General features: G+C 43.3%; 1 protein-coding gene across 2 annotated transcripts in view; it reads right to left on the bottom strand.

Annotated features, from left to right (window-relative positions):
- The window catches only part of WIPF1 (WAS/WASL interacting protein family member 1), a 56,321-nt gene that overhangs the window by 22,245 nt on the left and 13,368 nt on the right, over positions 1-20,708 (bottom strand). Inside the window, exons 1-2 of one of the 2 annotated variants that reach the window (XM_071434875.1) lie at positions 16,321-16,455; positions 12,896-13,007 (exon numbers count right to left, since the gene is read on the bottom strand). The gene's annotated coding sequence lies outside the window, so the exon portion shown is untranslated. Of the gene's footprint in view, positions 1-12,895; positions 13,008-16,320; positions 16,456-20,708 lie in introns of those variants that run through there. The other variant, XM_071434874.1, reaches the window with a different exon arrangement.

Here is a 20,708-nt window from a genome sequence, read left to right as displayed (position 1 = left end):
ACCAGCGATGGTCTTTGAAAATAGTTTTTGGCTGAGAAGACAATCCTTTTGGTGCAGGGATTACAAAATGTAATCTTGTAATTTTTGTAATCTTTGTGGCCTGAGACAGGACATTACAAGGGTGTGAGAATGTAGATTGTCCTATCCTGTCTGAAGGAAGCTGTGGTACCAAAAGCAGGCACTAACTTTTCACCCTTAAAACCACTTGCAGAGATCTGGACAGCCAAAAGAGAGACCAACAGAAGAGAAGTTACTCTGGGTGTTTGAGAATTTCCCTCCCCAGGGAAATTCTGGGGAGCTGCTGCTGTCAGAGAGAGGAAGCCTACTTTACTGGGGACTTTTGGCATTTCAAGGAAACTCTCTGAGGTACCCAAAAGGAGTGGTTTGAGTATGACTTTCCACCACACTGAAAAATGCCACCCCTTACACAAAATGCCAGGGCAGAGGAGGTATACCAGTCAGTGATGGAGAGCTCCTGCCTAGGCCCAGGAGGGGTGATGGGTGACAAGCTTTATTCACAGGCACAGGTGGAAGTGGATGAGATCTATGTGGCCCTGAAATAGGATTTGGCCCAAGCTGAACAACACACAGGAGGATCTCCCATAGGGAAGTGCACCTTTTCCAATTCAGCAGTGATAGATGTGGGGGATGCAACACCATCCTGCTGCAGGTAGGGACCAAAAGGGGAGAAGTGGGAGGCAAGAGCCTGAAGGGTCTCTGGCAGAAGTGTATGGGGTAGTTCTTGGGAAATAAAACATGTCAAGGCAGTATCAAAGTGAGCATTTTTCCTGCCATACTTAGGCTGCAGAGAGAGGATATATTTTTTGTTTTGTTTTGGACATACCTTTTCAAGAAATTGCAGAGTTAGTTTAACTCAGTTATGCCATTGTAAGAGGTATATGAAAGGTGCAGGTGTTGGGGAGCTAGTGAGGACCAGTAAAGATAAATAATAACAAAAACAATCAAAAGACATGACTTGTTAGGGAAAAAAAAGTGAGGATGCTGTCAGGTGCTTTCATGTCTCTATGCATGTTATCCCAGGCCCCTGTGCTCTGTCAACCCTACAGCATCTCCATCTTCCTCCACACTCCTCATGCTCACTCCCTCATCCCAGAGCATCCAGCCAAGCGCACTGATCCTCCAGTCAGCATGATCTGCAGCTCACACTGGGTAATTTCCCAGAGACCTAAAACACCCTAAGCCCTTTGCATCTACTTCCTACCACCCCAGGAATACAGTAACAGAGCAGGTTACTGTGTGTGTCAGTGACAAGTGAGTCAAGGGAGCCCTGAGCCAGCACATGACCCCAGGTGTGAGAGCAGTAACAGCCAGATGCACCTATGGTCCACAGCAAGTTACATCCAGCAAACCTCATCTGTCAAACACAATTGAGACTTTTATGGAGAAAATCCAGTGGTGCTGCATCCATAGAAAATTACAGCTAAGAAATAAGCTGCTATGGTGACAGAAAGTTGTTTTAATCCAAGTGTTTTAAAAATATTATTTTTTCAGTGAAATACTTTTCAAGATATGCAGAGGATCACAGGCAATGGCTAACTTTGGAGGACTGCCTCTGGTAACCAATATAGTCCTGTTTGGAAAAAACAGCTAAGCTTTTGGTCAGTCTACGTGTTTGGATGTAGACTTGAGAAAAGCTGATAATGTTAGAGCAAACACACTATAGCAGAAAGTATCTGACTCACTGAAAACAGAAATTGCTAACATCTAATCCATACTCCTGTCATTTCTTTCAGCCAGTGTGCCCAGAGGAGTCGTACAAAAACACTCCTGTCTATTCAGGCAACAAGGGTCAGGTCACATTCCCCACCATAGCAACCTGGTCCTGGGGAACAGGACCTCAGCGCTGCAAAGGACATCTGGAGCAAAGCCCCTGCTGCACCAGGCACCTCAGGAGGGAGTTCACTCTTCTTGAAACAGGCACATGTATGTGTCCTTCCTCAGCAGGAGGCCAGGGCCAAATCCAGCAGAAGAATCTAATTACTGGGCTGTACTCCAGTCCTCAGGACAGGAGGACACATGCTCAGACACTGCACTCTCTGCCAGCTCCATCCCATCGGTGCCCCCACAGCAAAAAATGAAGGGCCCTTTCCCCAACCAGTCTGCAGAAAGCCCTAGGGCAAAAGGCTTCACCCTCTCTCCCAGACAGAAGTGATGGCTAAGGATGAGCTGTTTGTGAGCCCTCCTTCAGCTGTACAGAGCAGAGCTGCCTGCACCACTTCACCATCTAGCACCCATCTCTTATCAAGGTGAGTGCTGGAACCAACACACGAGGCTGTTATCCAGGCACTGCCCCAGCACAGCCAAGGAGGATTCTCACAGGCTGGAGGGGACCTCAAAAGGGACACTTGACTGACTCCCAGTGCTCTGGAGAGGCCACAGGGGCAACCTTTCCACACAGGGACAACACACTTGGGGCAAGAAAGGACCTGATGTCTCTCTCCAGCTTATTTCCTCATCAGTTCCTTCCTGTGAACATTTTGTGTCCACAAAATAGTGCTCCTAACATATAGCCCAAGAGCTTCTCTGCAATGGGGCTACTTTTTCCAGTGTCTCATCACTGTAGTAGTGATCACTCAATGTCATGTGGCTGCTCAGCACTGCACAGCTTTCTCCCCAGAATTGTCTTAAACTCAAGGAGCTGTTGGTAGGGTGAACAGCTAGTTCAGAAATTAGGAATTTTTGAGTATTGCCTCCAGATTATTTAGTCCTAAACGAGAACAAAAATAATTGCACTTAAGACCAAGACTTTTTGCACCATCTTATCCTCACAACATGGCACCACTCATCTCTGACCAGGCAGGGTCACTCATGGCCTGGCAGTGGCAGGCAGCAAACAGTGAGGGGCAGGGAGGGATGTTTCCCACAAGGCACACCTGGTGACCCAGAAGCAGAAAGGGACAGTCTGACCTTTGTAATCCCCAGCTTGTTACCATGGGAAAACAGCTTTTGTTTACATGAGCATATCCACCTTTTGCCTTTCCACCTATTGCTCCACTTTTATTTCTAGGTTGTTACAGCTCTGACCACTTGTTTGCTTTGTGTAACACAACAGCAATCCTGCTCTTTGAATCAAATTGGAAACCAGAAACCTGGAGCATTTTTTCCCTTCTATCCACTTTTTATAGCATAACAGGCCAAAAGTACCATAAATTAGTCCACCATAAATGGAGGGTTTTTTTGACATTTGAGCTGTTGCAACTTTTAGTACACATAGAAAAAAGTCAAGAATGTAATCAAATATGGAGAGCAAGCTCAGGGATTTTGCTGGTGGACTTCTGCTGCCCACAACTACCCACAGGTGTGCTGCAGTCCCCTTCAGAGCAGTAGTAATAATGAGAGGGGCAAACCTGTGCAAGTCCTGAGGCTGGGATGAAAAGAGCCCATCTGGAGCTGCAGATTACATTGTGGGAGCTATGGGATACCCCACACCACATCCTCTCCATGCCCAGGGCACTAAATGAATAATGATGTGACCTGTACAACACCATTGCTGATGGTGCCTTCATTCATCTTTCTCTAATCAACAGGATGACATGAAGCAGCAGTCAAAAACATTTAACAACAATGGACACTTGCAGAAAAGGTTCAAGGACCCCTCACACTATAAGATTGTTTCATTTCTCAGCAGGTATAGGTTTAGAATTCAATTCAGTGTTCAAATACGCTTTTTTAATATAAAGCATTTTCATCATCACAACCAACTAAGTCTTACTAAACATGCAGTGAATTGTGGCTGTTCTACTAAAGGTAGCATCTATAAAATGATATTAAAATAGTAAGTGCCACTAAAGGGGAAATCTAAGGCATATAAGGGCAAGACATGTGGAATGAATTTAAAGCATCATTTTCCAATCCCTCTTATAAATATTACAATATTCCTATGAGAATGTTGAAAAACTACAGTGCACAGAGATCAGCTCAGATTTCACATCAAAAGCCCAAACAAAAAGCTAAGTGGCCTGGGCAGTCATTAGGGAAAGACCAACTGCACAAGCAAGAGTGCATTGGAGTTTTTACAGCCCAGGTGTTGACGTAAATTAGAGTAACTTGAATACCTGCCATTAGAGGAGCAATCAAAGACTGATCTGCCTGGAGTGTGGGAAAAACAAAACAAAAGCCAGCCCCAGATCTGCATAATGTAAGGGAGCCTGCTCCACCACAGACAGTGCAGAAAACCACCACCTCAGAGCCAGGTTACTGTCAATAAAAGCCTCGGTTCAATGCAGCATGACCCATAAATCAGTTTTGTGAGAAACAGGCAACCAGGCCTGGCAGAGATTTTAATTAAAAAAAAAAAATCTAATTTTCCATTCTTGAAGTTAATTTTGAATGATTTGAAGCTGCAAAGTGGTGAGAAATCTCCACTGGACAGGGTAGAGATGGAGAGCTTCAATTTATTCTCATTAGAGTTCATGGAAAGGCTCAGGCCAGTTTTCAGAGGCAACTGGATGAGACTCATTGTACCTTCTGACTTTGCTGAAGCATTTGAACTTTGAGGTCACATTTAGAGATTAAGAAGAGTGCATCCCATGAAGTCCCTTGATGTTCTCTCCCATGGAGGGATTTGCACTGTAGCTCAGGGTTAGTCATTAGACCAGATCATTTGTGAGGCACCTGAATCATATTTGCACATAAGTAATGAATTTGAAAAGTGTCCCAGTCAGCAGGCAAGGCTGGCATTGACTCCCACAACCCCATCCTTTGGATCAGGAAGGCTGGTGGAGCAAGGCCCACAGCCATAGTTTGCACAGAGATGCCATGCCTTGTGCTCAGCACTGCTGGTACCTTGCTCCATGAACCTGGGGAGAGCAACCAGCAAGATATGCTGTCATCTGTCTCCAAGGACCACAGCTATCAACAAACCTCCCATAACTTACCCTCTGTGCCCTGCTCACAAAACACCCACTGAACACAAACTCACATCACTTCTTACTAACTGAGTAGGTACTAAAGGAGAACTCATTCTGCATATCCCCTGTATTCCCTGTGTTCACAAACTTTCTCTGACCTCCACTTCAAAAAAGCAGTAAAACAGCATTTGATCTGCCATTTGAAAGCTTATTTCAGTAACATGGCCAGGAAAAATTAAGCTCTTTGTAGACACCACTGGGCTGCTACAAAACAGTTATTTTTTTACAATTCACATTGCCTAGGGAATTATCACAAGTTTGCAATAAAGCAATTGAAAATTTTCAGTTTACTGACTTAAAAATGAATATATACCATATACAAAATATACCATTACTTTGTATACTTTTAGTATTTACCAAGGTAGGCATTTTATCTTAGATCCTCCTCTGAGAATAGCTACAAAATGAAACTCTCTTACAAATTTTACAGATAGCTTACAGTAATAAGTGACTATCACTTTCAACCCCCCAAAATGCAGATATAGGTGAAGCTAGGCAGTGTATGCTGGGCATCTGCACACACAGAAGTTGGACAACAAAACACCCATTTGCACAAACACCCAAAGGAACTCTCAGTATCCATTCTTCCTTGCTTGGAAAAGAGCTCTGTCTCTGAGGTTTGGCCTGCTCTCTAGTTCATGCTGCGTCTCGGAAAGCTTTCACATGGGCTGCTATGGTTTCAGTAATTATTTTTAAAGGATCTGGGAAATATAAAAACAAACCTGTGGAAGAGACTTTAAAATCAAGATGGAAATAATAAAGGGGAGGGAAAAGAGGGGACAAAAAGTATTTTGAAGCAACGAGAGGGTTTTCTCTTTTCTCTTTCTTTTTTGAGCAAACACCCCCTCCCCAAACTCTGGGACTTCAACTGGCCCTTCTTCACATTGGAGCCAATCTTAGCTCATCCCAAACTACTCAAGATACTGTGGCCAAAAATTCATTACCTGTTCTCAATGGTCTACGAAACCTTAGAAATTGCATCCAAAGCAATAAAAAAACCCAACCAGAAGGTAAATCAAGGATAAGAGATTAAAATTAATCTCAAATGTCCTACCATACACATTTGGGTTTGAAAAGGATCAATTTAAAAACAAAAAAGAAAAATAATAATATTACTGAAAACACCTAATCGCACATGTGAAATGACATGATTACCTAATATCCTGGCAGTACTGGCAAATGATGCCTTATTCTAATCCATATTAAAAACAAAGCCAAAATGTTATGCTCCTGCACCACCCAATTATCTGCCTGGGTAGAATCCAGCAGTAAACTTCTCCTGCAACTTCAGAGATATAGACAGAGGAAGCAACACATTACTGCTATTAAAAATGTTCAATAAGACAACATTAATACTACCTTTAGATGGATTGTACAAAAGTAACAGATCAGATAACCATTAAGGAATCATTAAATAAAGCAGGTTGTCACTATCTCTGTCTGGTTCTTTGCATCATATATAAAAATCTACTAAATCTGACCATCATTTTCTCTCTTTTTAAAAATGTCATTTTTAATCTGATATTGAGTTGGAACTACAAGAAAAAATCTTAATTTTAAGAGTCTATTTTTTTCATTAAAAAAAAAAAAAAAAAAGTACCACCTATCCTTAGCAGGAAGTGCTCTGGTTTCATTCCAGACCTAAGAAGTCTTAGACTTAAAAGGAAGATATAATCCAAAAGCAGTAATGACAATCTGTATGATAAATGATGAGGGCTGCCAGTTGAAGTTCTAGGGCTAAACCAGAACAGCAGCAGGGACAATAAAGATTCATGTTTTCCTCTTGAGTAGTGAATCTGCTGAATCCATCATATGCCTTATTCTGAGCTGATCAGCACTTCCTGCCTCCAACACCAGTTACTGGACAAAAAAACCTGCTACCTAATGGAAACATGTACAGAAACCCCACAGAGGATCTCCTGCTCTAGACTCACGCCCAGGGAAGGGCAGCTCCAAAGTGAATTGGTGGCCTGCAGAGTGCCCTGCAGAAGGTCATCTCCAGCCCAGGGGCTTTTGGAACCTGTGGACTGGTGTTCAGAGATATCCCCAGGCAAGGAGTCTGATGCCCTGGTGCCTGCTCACTCAGATTCCCATCTGCAGCTGAAGCAGTGGAAGGACAAATCTGAAATTCTCTCTCCTCTGTTTGGATTTAGTTTGTCTATTTGCAGAGCAGTCAAAATCTAACCCACAGCACACTGAGCATCTCTCCACAGGTTAAGGAGAGACCTCAGCCTTCAGCATCAGAATTTGCATGTGTGCAATCACCAGCAATACTCATGTGCTGTTCCTATCACCAGCAATTTCCACTTGGTCCAATCTGGAAAACATCCTGAGTAATATGAGGATGAATTTTTCTGTTAAGTATTTCCAACGCTGCCTTTTGGCAAGAAAAAAATGTCAAAAGTCACTTGGAAAAGAGAGGTACAGCTAAGAGACATTTCAATTATTTCATAAATAAGCTGCCAAAATGCAAAGAACAAAATCCAGGCAATACTAATATTCTTCATATTTATATCATTATAAGCTGAGATCAAAGTATTGACCAACCACAATTACACTTTGTTTCATTTACTAGAACAGAGCTACAATAAAAATTTTACTCACAATAGCTTTGTAAAGCCATTTTTACATAAATCCTTCCATCTGTTTTTGTAGCAGGACTTGATATTCATATAATATATATGTTCATGAAATATAGGTGAGATAACATTGAATTGGAGGTTTCAGATTAGACACCTGGGCCTTTAGCTGAATACTTAATGATACTGGGACCATGAAATTTGCATGTATGCATCTGAGTACACAGCACACATCTGCAGCAGGTGATGCCAATTTAAACACCTACAGTGAGGGCACACAGTTGTCTGTGACTAATCTAAGGTTTCATTGTTCAGTTGGAAGCCCTGTAAGTAAAGATAGCTTCTGAAGATTCATTTATGAAATAGGCTTCTCTACTTGTTTTGGCAATTATCTAATAGATGGCAAGGTACCAGTTCTGTTTTTCATCAGTCCGTGGTTCCTTCAATCTCAAAGCAATTCTAATGTTACATAAAAAACAACGCAGGAATTTAAATTCCCTGATCTACCTGGAGAGGCACTTCAATTTGTATGTGTTTAATAATGTGGGGTTTGGGTTAAAAAAAACAAAAAAAACAGAGAGAGAGGAAAACTATTTTTATGTCTTGTCAAAGTCTGAGACCTGAAGAGACTTTATCTTGATACACTGACATCATGGCACTGCTGATGAAGCACAGGGCTCTCTGACTGATGCTGACTGCCCCCCTTATCCCTGGTCCTGCAAGGGACACAGGCAATTGGTGCTGCTCCAGCTAGGACTGGGAGGACACAGATTGCAGAAGCAGGAGGGCACACAGTCCTGTAAAGGGCTCTGGTTTAAAGCGTGGCACAAGTGAAACAAAAAGCATCCAAGGACAACAAATTGAAAACGCCCATCTGCTTTCCTCCCCATCTCCAATTACACAAGTTTTTGCTCCAGTTTATTTCTCTTTGGAAACAACTTTTTACAGCTGCACATGGCAAGTACTTAGCTAGTAAGCAAAGAGGAGAAGCTGGAAAGAATGATTATTAATGGATTCTGCCAAAAAAATAGTCAGGGCAAAGTCACAGCTCAGGACACAAACTAGCCAATCTCCCCCCACACAAAGACAAAGGCATGTCCTGGACTGCCTTCCTGAGAGGGAAAACAGCACAGCTGCCTTGCCTGCTGCAGCTACCCGGGCTGGAAACACACAGCACCCCTCCACTTGATACTTAGGAAGCTGGTTCAGTCAACACATGTCAAAAGAGAGTGTTTCCCAAGTTATGGTGAGTAAAAGCCAAGAGGTTCCACTCAGTTATCTGTATTTTATTTTAAATACTTATATCTCTAACTGTTTTATATGACCTTCAACAACAAAACTTTCTTCCATGAAGCAAGAGTAGCCAAAGGCAGTGTGCCATGTGGGGGCCTGCCCTGGAGGGCATGGGTTTACCAGGGGGCTCAGGCCAGTGTAGTGACAGCCCATGTGAGGCTCAGCTGCTGACTGCACAGCTCAGGCCCAGGCAGAGGTGCCAGGAAGGTGAATATGCCAAGAGGGACAAATGCACATCTTGCCTGAACTCGGCAGGAGCCACAAGCCATTGCCTGAGGAGAGACAGGGTGCCTCAGCCGCTGCTCCAGGGTCAGCAGTGCCTCCTGGCTCTTGCCAGTGTTTTGGAGTGGTGCCCAGCCAGCATGGCACCATGAGGTGCTGGCACCTCTGAGGCAGCCTGCCACACAGGTGGCACCTCACAGGTGGCACAGGAACTCACTGGCACCCAGGGAACAGCCAGATTTGGAGGTTATTGGCCTCTGCCCAAGATAGCAGGTCTAGCTGAGCTCCTGCTGGTATTCCAAATGCAGGTTTATTGCATGAAAGTAGTAATTTCGTGTAGTTCAAGCTAAAAAAAAAGTATGTAGGACATACCAGTGCCATGAAAACATACCCACAAAACCAAAAGCAGCCACATACCATCATTCAGCACTTGCATTTCCTCTTCAGAACATTCAACAAATGCTCTTACTCCAAAGAACAGCTGTAATTTGTCCTTGCTAGTGCCAGTCTACCAGCAGTTTAGAAGAGAAAATAAACTGGTACCTGCAGGCTTTAGTGCTCAGTGCAGGTGCCCTGAAACAGCAAGTACTGGAGGGTGGCAACCCATTTCCCCTTATCTGTAATGAGAGTGGCTGTCACAGTTGCTGAACCCCAGCTAAAGTTATCATCACATCTGCTGAATCCTGTAAATATGGCCAAAACCCTGATCAAACTGGCTGAATGATTTGGTTAGCTTGCAGGGGTAAAACCAAACTTTATTTTAAGTAAATTTGAAAGCTAAATTTAGCACATGGCAGACTGACCTGTAAGTACTAACATCTTTGCTTTAAAAACCAGAATTTGTAATTAGATGGAGAGTGAAGAGCTACTTCAAATCTGAGGCCACAAGCTTCCAAATAAAAAGTAAATTTTTTTTCTAAACTCAGAGAGCTGTAGTATCTGGATTAAACTCACAGTTGAAAGGAAGCTTTGGATTGGTTTTATGAGGTCCTAAGACATTATTATTCTCATGAAGTCTACTTTCTCTTTTAAATTGCAGTCCTGATGACTGGCAGTCCTGAAAAAATGATGGTGCAGGGATCATTGTTTTCTTCCACATGTGCTAAGGCCCTTGTGAGCAGGCAGGCTCACAGGAGGCTGGGTCACAGGGAGAGCCAGTCCAGGCAGCACCACCCAGAGAAAAAGCCCTGCTTCTGCACAGAGAGGGTACAGCAGCACCAGGGCTGCTGCATGAACAAAGCCTCAACTCTGCAGCCAAATGTAGAGAGCTTTTTGGAGAATTGGTTAGCTGAGAAAGGACATTCTGATGTGATACTGATGGATAAGGGTAAGAGAAACAAGCTGGGAACTGAGCAACCGATGCTTAATTACTGATGAAGGTCACAGTGACCTTCTCTAAAACGGGAAGACGGGGGAGAAAATTGCTTGCCAGAAAATGTAGTTATCCCAAAGTAGAGAAATTAGAAGAATGTACACATAGAGGCAAAATAATTGTTAAGAGATAGAAGTAAGTGTGTTTGATTATAGTGTGCTTTAACCAATAATGAGCTCAGATTTTGCAATATGCATAAGCTTCATTAACACTAATATAAATATGTGTAAGCTTTCAATAAACTTCGAAATTTGCTATTCATCGCATATGGTGTGTCGCATCTCTCCCGCCGTTACGACAGCCAAACACTTGTTCAGGTGAGCACTGATCCACCCAACTTGCTATTAGGGAATGCTGCTCAACACAGCCTAGTGCAGCCAGCATGAATTTGAAGTTTGCCATTAGTACCAGACTTCTGAGATCTGTGATGTAAATGAGCAGTTTTCTGTTCACCTGAGAAAGCAGCAGGGCCTGCCTTTCCAGGTCCCCCTCTTAGGCCAGGAGCAGACCTGGTCACTACCCTGCCAGCTACTAACAATAATTCAATACCTTCCCACAGTGCAGAGTGTAATGCACTCAAATTGTATCTGTTTACTTCCAAGAGAAAGATCATCAGGAAACTCAGAAACAGCATTTTCCTTTCCCTCCCTGAAAAGTGGAATATGAAATACACTGTACCATCCATATGGAAATGTTTATTCCTTTAAAATAACTATTTAGCTTTCATCAGTAACCAGAAAATCTCAAAGTCACTGTGAACAAGGAGACTGAAATACAGAACAACAGACAGCAGGGCTGGAAGATGGCATCTACCCTTCCTTCCCCTGAGTCACCATAGATTATATCATTCCTGGCAGTATTCAACTCTTTTTCTCTAAAAAATCTCCACTGATGGAAAGTCTGCAATATCCCTGTCATCTATCTTGTTATCCTATCAGCCAATGAAACTTTCCCTAGTACTTTATTTAGACCTCTGTTTGCTGTGATTTCATTTACTATTTTTCACACTATTTACAAGTGATGCATGAAAGAATTCATTCCTTTCTTCTTCATGGTTACTTGAAAACTGGTTACATGTCTCTTTGAACTTCTCCTCTTTAGGCTAAGCAATCATATTTCCTTCAGTCTTTCCTCACAGGTGGTATTTGTGCTGTCATTATTTCTGCTGTTTCTGGGACCTTCCATAATCCCCTATCATGTGTGAAATGGCTGAGAGTGACAATGTATCATCTTTGTCTCAGTATTGCATTGTGAGGTTTTAAATGCCAGTTTATAAATACTCATATCTTCCTTACCCTGCTTGTCTCCCTTCTTTGAACAGCCCATCCCCTCCTACCCAAACAGGGAGGTTTGACTCCTGACCACACAGTGGTACCATCTTTTTCAGTCCTGTGGAATAATCCTCCAAACAACAGTCTTTGCACCAACCCTCATCCAGCAGCAGTCCAATGCCTGGTAAGAGCTGTGGATCCCCAAATGAAGTGAGACATTTGTCTGTTCCTGGGGCTAGCTCTTCCCTCTCACATCTCCCAAGCCTAGCACACAGATTTCTCCAGACTGTGGTTTCCAAAGCAAGTGCAGTGCTGAAACTACACCAAAGCATCAACCCACTCGGACCAGCTACAGACTTATCTAGAAGAAACCCTGAATAGTTTTGTGATCATGTCTACAAAGAACCAAAATCCCAAACCACTCTGCGACCCTCCCAGCATCAGTTTCTACATGGCCCAGTAACCATAAGGAAGCCACAGCTGGGGTTTACAACACAGAGCATTTGAGATGGGAAATACTTGATCTGCTGGACTGCACCAGCTCCAGATCAGTACACTGCAGCCTATCTACAGCCCATGCTTTCTGATGGACCCTCTGCTGCAATGAGAAGAAAATTAAACCAAAAATTACATTAAAAATTAATTAAACTAAGATTTTTTTAAAAGTAAACACACTGTTCTTTCTTACTAACCATGTGTTTCAGTGAACCTTTTCATACTGTACTTGTTCATTAGCACCAAACTGTAAACATTGCAGGCTTCACTGTGCAGTTTTCAAGTGTAATGCCATCTGCTCTAATTCATGACAGCTACAGATTCATTGTGCCTGGTAATATCATACCTTAGGTCTCCTGACCTAGCTGCTAAGCCTTAAACCCCTTCACTGTTTGCCTTGTACTACTGGAATGGAAAAAAACCCACAAATACAAACAGAAGATAACTCACTTCACATGTTAAAAGCTTATGGATTTGGCATAAAATCTGATGTGACCTAAGGCACCTAAATCTGACATTAGGAAAGGTGTGGCACATCAGAGCATTAATCCTGCCCTGGAGAAGAATGCCTCCTGTACTGTCACACTGCAACCCAAGACACGAGATAGCTCTGTAGCTTCCAACTCTTACAGGCCAGGAATGACACACAGCAGAGGAGCTTCCTGTGCTGCTGCTCACACCATGACTGCCACCCACTCCCAGCCCTCAGTGCAAACCCCACAGGCTCTGTACCTGGTCACCAGCAGGAGATGCTTGCATAGAATGGGAGGTCTGGTCAATTCAGTCCAGAATACACTTTCTGAAGTTAGTTAAATGGCAAAAACATTTCCCAGTTTGCACAATCCTGCAAGGAAGAAAGGAAAAGAACTATTAATTGTGAACTGTGGGGGATCACAGAGCCTGAGCATGTGTCCATTATGTATTTCCTTGAATAAGTAGGAATTCTGCATGAGAAAGTAGAAGCATAATATGAAGAAGAGCCCCCCTCCTTCTAAAGAGGAATCAGAACAGGGAAACACACTGGCTGGGTTCTCCTTATTGCTCACTGAGGCCAGAGGACCCAGTTTATTCTCAAACAAATTTAAGATCATTCTTCTAACTACAGCATTGCATACATAGTAAAAGCCATTACAAACCATGGAAGGAAAACAGAAAGGCATAAAAAGCCATGGATGGGATGGTAAGACTAATGGAGTTATCCACTACAACAGCTGCTCCTAGTAAGAGACATGGTTCAACAACTAGCTTTGGAATTAGGAGGTTTCTGTAGTTTAGGCTAGAGAAAAACACATGCAAAAGCTGAAACAAATGTGCGGGAGGAAGAAAAGGAGAGGCAACAGCCTGGAAGATGTGACAGATGTGCTGCAAATAACACCCCCACAAAAAATACACTTGACCATTTTATGTATTCAGTAATAGAAACAACAAAGTAAAATCTTCGAAAATCAGTCATTTTAAAATAAAATGTAAGAACAATAGCCTTTCAGCATTTTACAGATTTACTTCTATTTAGAAATCAGTCTCAAGAGCCCAGTCCCTCACAGCCATGCAACCCTGGCATACACTATGTGGCAAAATGAAACCCACAAGGGGATTCTGCTGCAAACTTTCTGAAATTGGCCTATGCAGGTCTTGTCTGAAGTAGCTGGTGTTGCACATCTTAACTCCTACTTTTTCCCTTGCAAGAGTAGAATAACCCTGTGCTATGGATCCAAGTGCACAGTGGATACAAGTTCAACAGCGCAACACAGCCACGTAGTTTTTGGGGAGTAAAACCAGCCAGTGATTAAGGTGACATTGAGTGGTTTATTCTATTTATTTGCAGAATTAAAGATTCTTTAATGAGGCTTTAATCTAAATTTGAAGCTCCCTCAAATCAATAAACTTCTATATTAGCATTGCTGAAGGGAAAGAAAAAACCAAACAACTAAAAAAAATACACAGAAAAATGAATTTTTTCTTCCATAGATAATAAATGCACAGACACATGTACACAGTCTCTGAACTTCTGAAGTGCAGCTGAAGAGTAGCCTCTGCTTCCTAAGCATAGAATTTGTACCCATCTGGTTCCATTTTTTATCATGTTCTTTTTGGTTTCCTTCTCTCTCATTCCAATGCAATTTTAATTCATTTTGTTTAGTCTGTACTTTTTATTCCCTTTCCTCTTTTTGCAGATTTCCTTTTTAATTTGTTAGAGGAAGAAACATTCTTTCCCTGGATTTCATAATACAAGCTGCTGGAAAAGGCCCATTCAGAAATCCCCCCTCTTGAACAACTCTCCTGCTCTTTCAATCCTGTTATCCAAATATGTTCACTCCTGGTAGCAGAGTAGAAGTGTTAGGGTTTATTTATTTAGGAATGTGCATCAGTTTATTTTTTAATTCCATTTCAAATACCTGGCACAAGCCACTGCATGGAGGCTCAAATATATTATTTACAAGCCATTACATTTAGCTTAAAACAACTCCTAATCTATCTGAGATGAGTCACTATAAGACAGGATTAGGCTGAAATGAAAATGTCTGCAGTGGGATTTTACTAAATTGCTTTTAAATCGCATTCCTACTTCAACAGCGCTCCAGTGAAGACTATAAACCCTAATACATCAGAAAGGCTGATTTGGGACAGAACTTTGGCTCCCTGAAAACTTGCTGGTTTTACAGAAGCAGAGGAGCCCAGCTAAGGCCAAAGCCTTCTCTGCATATAAAGCCCCAAAGCCTGAAATATGAGAGCAAAGCTCTGCAAGGCTGAGCCCCAGAGCTGTTTAACTGCCCAGAACAGGGCCCTGCTAGAGCAAAGCTCTGCAAGGCTGAGCCCCGGAGCTGTTTAACTGCCCAGGAACAGGGCCCTGCTATTCCCAGCTTGCCAAGACCCTCCATGCCCTGCAGCAGGGCCAGGTGCAGCACCCAGCTCCACGTGCTGGATGGAGCAGCCTGGCCTGGCCTGAGCCACTGCCTTCATCTTACACAGGGGTTTCTGCACTGACATCAGGATGAATGCTCCAGCTGGTATGAGGAGGGTGAGAGAGCTGTGGAACTCAGTCTGATTTTCTACATGACCATAAAAACATTTTTTAAAATATTTGGGAAGAACCATGGGCAGCTTTAGGACTTCCTGCCCAACGCTCAGATCTCTGATTTTAATGCCTGGCATGGCCTTGTTACAGCACTGCCATCCCCAGCAGCTGCACTTCGTGTGAGATTGCTGACCCCACCCCTGTCCAAGCTCCTCTGCCTCTCAAGCTGTGACCCAAGGTGCAGAGTGAGCAGCCTGGCCTCCAGCCACATTGCTGGAGCTGTGTGTGTGGCTGTCACCTCCTCTTCCCCATGCTCTCCCAGCACCACATGGGATTTCCTTTTAGTTCAGATTCTGTGCACTTACTACTGTATTATACATTTTATCATCCTGAAGGTTGTTTTCTTTGTGACTTTCACTCCAGCTTTGCATTTAAGATTTGTAATTAATCACAATTGCCCAGTAATTTAAAAGTAACAAATCTATATTTGTGCTAGAGTACAAAACATACATCCCATTAAAGAGTCTCCCTCTGAGAGCTCCCAAATTCTCCAGCACCAACTCAGATTAATTTAATTCCTGATGCAATGTGTTCCCAAGTTGAAACTCTCCAGCACAGAAAAGTCATGATGCAATTTCTCAACAGAAATCACCAGGAATGAAAGAACACCTTAACAAGAAACTGTGCCAGTAAAATCAAAGAGAAGAGCTACATACTTGGTACAGCCAAAACAAACTAAAAGAAGTTTTCACTATAGTCAATGATTTTAACCTCTACTTGGAAAAGTGCTTTCTGCTATTTATTAACACTAAACACGTCTATTAAAAATCCAGACCTTTAACTTATTTTATGAAAGTCTTAACAAGATGGAGAAGATTTCATCCACACTTCTAACATGACTCAGGCCCCACTGCTGTTGTACTGCAAGGCAGGCTCCAAGCTTTGCACAAACCAAGCTAACCCACAGATGAGCTTCCTATTTCTGTGCTGTAGAGTTCTGCTCTGAAATCCCACACTGCTTACTGCCCGCTAGCACAACTGCAGTACAGAGCACTCCTCACCCACTGCTGCCAAAAATCAGAGAAAATACATCTGCAGAACCCCGGCAGGACAGCTAAAGAGATGTTTTAAGAGCACTAACCTGTGCTATTTGAATCTGTTGGAGGTCACCCAGTTCTGAACTTCCCCAGCAGCTCCAGGCTCGTTTCCTGTGAGCAGCATGTGACACACACTTCCTCACCGCACCTTGCTAGACCCGCTGTTCTCACATTTTAACATTGGATGAAACTACTAACTGTCCCTCACAACATGTAAAGAAATTTCTGATCTAATGCTGAACCACTGACATTTCTGCATAGCCAAAAAGCCCTCCTCTACTGCCTTCTGAGTCACTCCATGATTCAATGGACCTTTTTGTACTGTATATTAATACCAAATGCTGAATGCGATTCTGCCACAGTATACTCAGTGTGCCTCCCCCCCTGCTTTTAAAGGGGAAACAAATGCAGTAGTGGAGAATGTAATTACACTGCAGGCGTGGGAAATTTCAGTTCAAGGGCATTTGTTTATCAAATGTTCAGAGTGGCAGTGAATTGATGAATTCAAACAGATGCAGTCATCAGCAATTTTCAGAAATACTTTCATTTGAATACAGTAAACAGAAGTTTGAGTTCTATGAAAAGTAGTTTACGTCTTTAGAAGAGTAGAGGTTTTCTCAGTTGTATCAGTGTGCATCCACATATTGTTATCTTAGCACTGGGCAAATAGGTCTGAACATATGTCACAAAAGGAAGGACAGTAAAGTACTGTACTGGAGTACTATGTTTACAGGACTAGTCAATAGGTGGTGCTTTATCAGAATTTTATTTTTAAAGACACATAAATCTTGGAAAGGCAATCTAACCCTAAGTGCACCACCAGGTGCACTGACACAGTCTGGAGGTAAAGTTTGAAGATTACCAGGTCACAGTAGAGGCAGAATGGTCACACCAGAGTCAGCAAGGAGATACTGCTCTGCTGGAAGATGCTCCTTGTGGAAAACACGAAACACTTGCCAATCAAGCTAATGGAGGGGTGAAGGTAAATGTTGCATTCCTTTATTTAGTGCAAGCTGAAATAACAGACAATGCCAGGGGGCCTGATCAGCCTGGCAAGGCCTGTGTGAAAGCAGTGGGTTACAGACCCACAGGGGTTCCCTTACAGACTGACTGCAAGGATCTTTGCTGGGGCACAGATTTGCTTTAGCTGTACCTAAGTGTGAATGTGAAAACCTTGAAGGTAGGAAGAAAGTGAAGAGACAGTGATGCTGCAAATTTGGGATGCAAATCTTTTGGCAGCAACACGCAGTCATGGCTGTCCTGCATCCACCATTCAGTTCTCCCACTGCACCCCACAGCTGCCTCGAGTGTGGTGGCACAGTGGTTCCACAGCCTGTGCCCTGGACCACACTGAGGAGCTGACCTGCTGGTCAAGAGCTCACAAGATTTCTTTCCCCCCTTTTCTCACTTCCAGGCAAAACCAGCCAAGTGCTAGTAGGAAGCTGGCTGTGCCACTACCCAGGCTGTCACACAAAACCATGGCTACAGTGAGAGACACAGAGCAAACCAATCGGAGCTGCTCCTTTGCCCATGGGTAGATGAATTCTATGCAATTTCTACATAAATTAACTCATTTCCACTAAAATGTCATCTTTATAATTAAACTGTGCCAGATGAAGACATCAATGTTGTGAGCAGCCTCCTGGTGACCACCAGCCAGGGATTACATTTCCATCTGCTGCCTCAGGGCTTCTTACCACCTCTCACTAGTTCATTACTATCAAATGAGCCAAACTAGCTCCAGTAATTTATATCAGTGGGTTAAAATAATTGGCAATGGAGTAACAATGGTTTTGACAATTCCTCCTATCCACAGAGATGTGAGAGTAGTGACCTCCAGCAAAGGGGCAGCACAACATGATTTACAGAGCAGCAGCTAAGTCTTAAACAAATTACCCTCAGCTAATAAAAGACACAAGCATTTTATGTGTAAACACACATCGGACACCCATGCAAAATGAAATACGTGCATGACTGAAAAACCCCCAACAAACCAGCCCATAAAATGGATGCTTTTGCATGAGACTCACACACACCCTTCTGCACCTCTGAGCTTCTGCAGCTGTAGTAGGAAAGCATGTGCAAACACATGTCTGCAGATGCACCTGCTCTGCCCCCACTGAAGGTTTTGGGCCAAATGGCCAAGGTATTATTTACACTGGAAGACACTTGAGAGCACTGTGAGCCTCATGCAGCTTAAGCATCTTCCCCTCGGTAAGCGTGCAGAGACATGACACTCCAGACCCCGAGCTCCAGAGGCACTGAGGGGAAGTTGAAGAGTTCAGGAAGTGGCCATGCTTGCTCTCAGCACACTGCCTCTTTGTCCTCACCCAGCTGCTCCCCCAGGAGCTTTCAGACAGCCTGGATCCCTGACAAGAGATGGGTTATTTCTCTCCATTTTAAGAAGGGGCTACGTTTACAAAGTCACTTTTAATGTGTCAACCTCTCTGTGAGGATCTAGTCACACACAATGGACTGTGCCAGAGCTGTGCTTGGAGCTGCTGGTGGGGTAAATATACTTTTATATCCCCCCAGACACTTGGGATTGTTCGAGAGGGGAGGAATTTGCTCACCCAGCAGGTAACTCGCAGCAGCCTCGCAGCCACTTTTAATCCATGCCCAAAGCAAACAGCCTCCCAGGGAGCTGCTCCAGCCAAGCTCAGAGTGCTGCATGCCCTTCAGTGGGGCCATGGAGAGGCACTGCAGGGACAGCAAAGGCAGCTGTGTGACACCGGGGACCCACCGTGTCGGCAGAGCTCTGGCACAGTGGGGTTTGCTGAGTCACCACTGACTCAGCGACTCACCAGAGCATCTGTCAACTCTGACTGTGGACCACTAACACAAGAAGGGAAACATCTGAAGCCTGATAAATTCCCTCCCTTGTAAACAAAACATTTATTACTCCATCCTTGTCACAGATGAGGAATGTTGGCTGCCACCTTTCAGAGGAGCAAAGCTCCAAGAGGGATTTTTGGCAGTCATTATGTGTAAGCCAACCACTCGCAACTAGTGCTATGTCTCACCTTACAAATACATATATACACATTCACAAGACTAAACTATCTCTTTAGCTTCTGAGTGGAAAGCATACATGAAGCTCTCCTTTATGAACACCTGGGTACTTCCTGGAGACACATATTAGTAACCCTGCAGATGGCACAAGTTGTTTTTAAAGCCATAAATTGACTTCCCCTCACTTGCCACGAGATCAAACAGTGTTTGATTTACAAATAAAGGACCACCCCGGCAGCAATAACAAGTTGCACAGTGGCCTGACAGATAAGCCACAGAAAGATGTTAAGAGAAACTGATGTAAAGCTATTCACACAAATGATTTGCTTGTCCTGTGCTATGGAGATAAGAAGGCAATCGTGGGCTCTGAAGTTTTTGGTTTAGATTAGAAACTTACACTACCCACATATCTGAGTATACTGGACATGATGATCCTGACTAACAGAGCACGCTGAAACCCAGCATTCAAGACCAACACATACTTTCTTCCTTATAAAAACAGGCCCTATTTATTCACTACACAGGAAATCACCCAATTCACCAATATGGCTATGACTATACACACAGACAGAACAGTGGATATGGTGAGGACTGTTTTCTATCTGGAACCTGTCACCAGCAAATTTGAGCAATTAACATCTCAGTGCTCAGGCAAATCAATCTGCACTGCCCCAGCTTTGAGGAGGCACAACACAGGCGAGTGCAAGAGTAAACCATCGTGTGGAACCGTGAACGTGCAACCACAAATAAACCAACCAAGCCCAGCTCAGTCAGCCAAATCACCAGAGCCAAGCACTAATACAGAGGTGTTCAAACTTCAAAGCAGGAGCACAGTCTGCAAGAGTTTGTTGAAAGAATTACAACCAGAAACTGGGACTTCTCAGTAGCATATAATCCCTGCTGTTTCCATTTCCTCCTTCTCATTATCGGCACAGACGGGGGCCGAAGATTAGTAAACAGTGGGTGTTTGGGGTGAATTAGAGCATGTGTGATGTAGAGCTAGGGATCCTGGTGGCATCTGTGTGACTTCAGAGAGACGTAAATATTTAATGCTGCCCACTACATTTCTTCAAAATGATGAAATATTAACACATTTCTTCGGGGGGGTGGGGGAATCATACCAGCTAAAACAGGGAATCTACTTTGTCCCTCATCTGGAACGTGAGCAAAATCTGATGATCAAAAGTGTTCTGGCAGATTGCCACTCTCTAGTCATGTCTATGTGGAAAATGAAGAGTTTTTAACACTGTTCCAGTCCTGTCTGAAAACAGTGAACCCCCCCTCCCAAACTCAACTCAAAGCCCTTTACACAGCTATGTGCATGAGATTACATTATCAGCTATCACTCCTGGGTTTAGCCACAGGTTATCCTTTCAGCCACATAAATAAAAGCCATTCATAAGAACACTTTTGCCTAGAA

This window comes from Agelaius tricolor, unplaced genomic scaffold (genome assembly GCF_023055355.1).
Source record: "Agelaius tricolor isolate 1412-34295 unplaced genomic scaffold, bAgeTri1.0.p SCAF_10, whole genome shotgun sequence".
Lineage (NCBI taxonomy): Eukaryota > Metazoa > Chordata > Aves > Passeriformes > Icteridae > Agelaius > Agelaius tricolor.
Note: the sequence above shows the minus strand (reverse complement) of the source record. Positions and strands in the feature narration are given on the sequence as shown.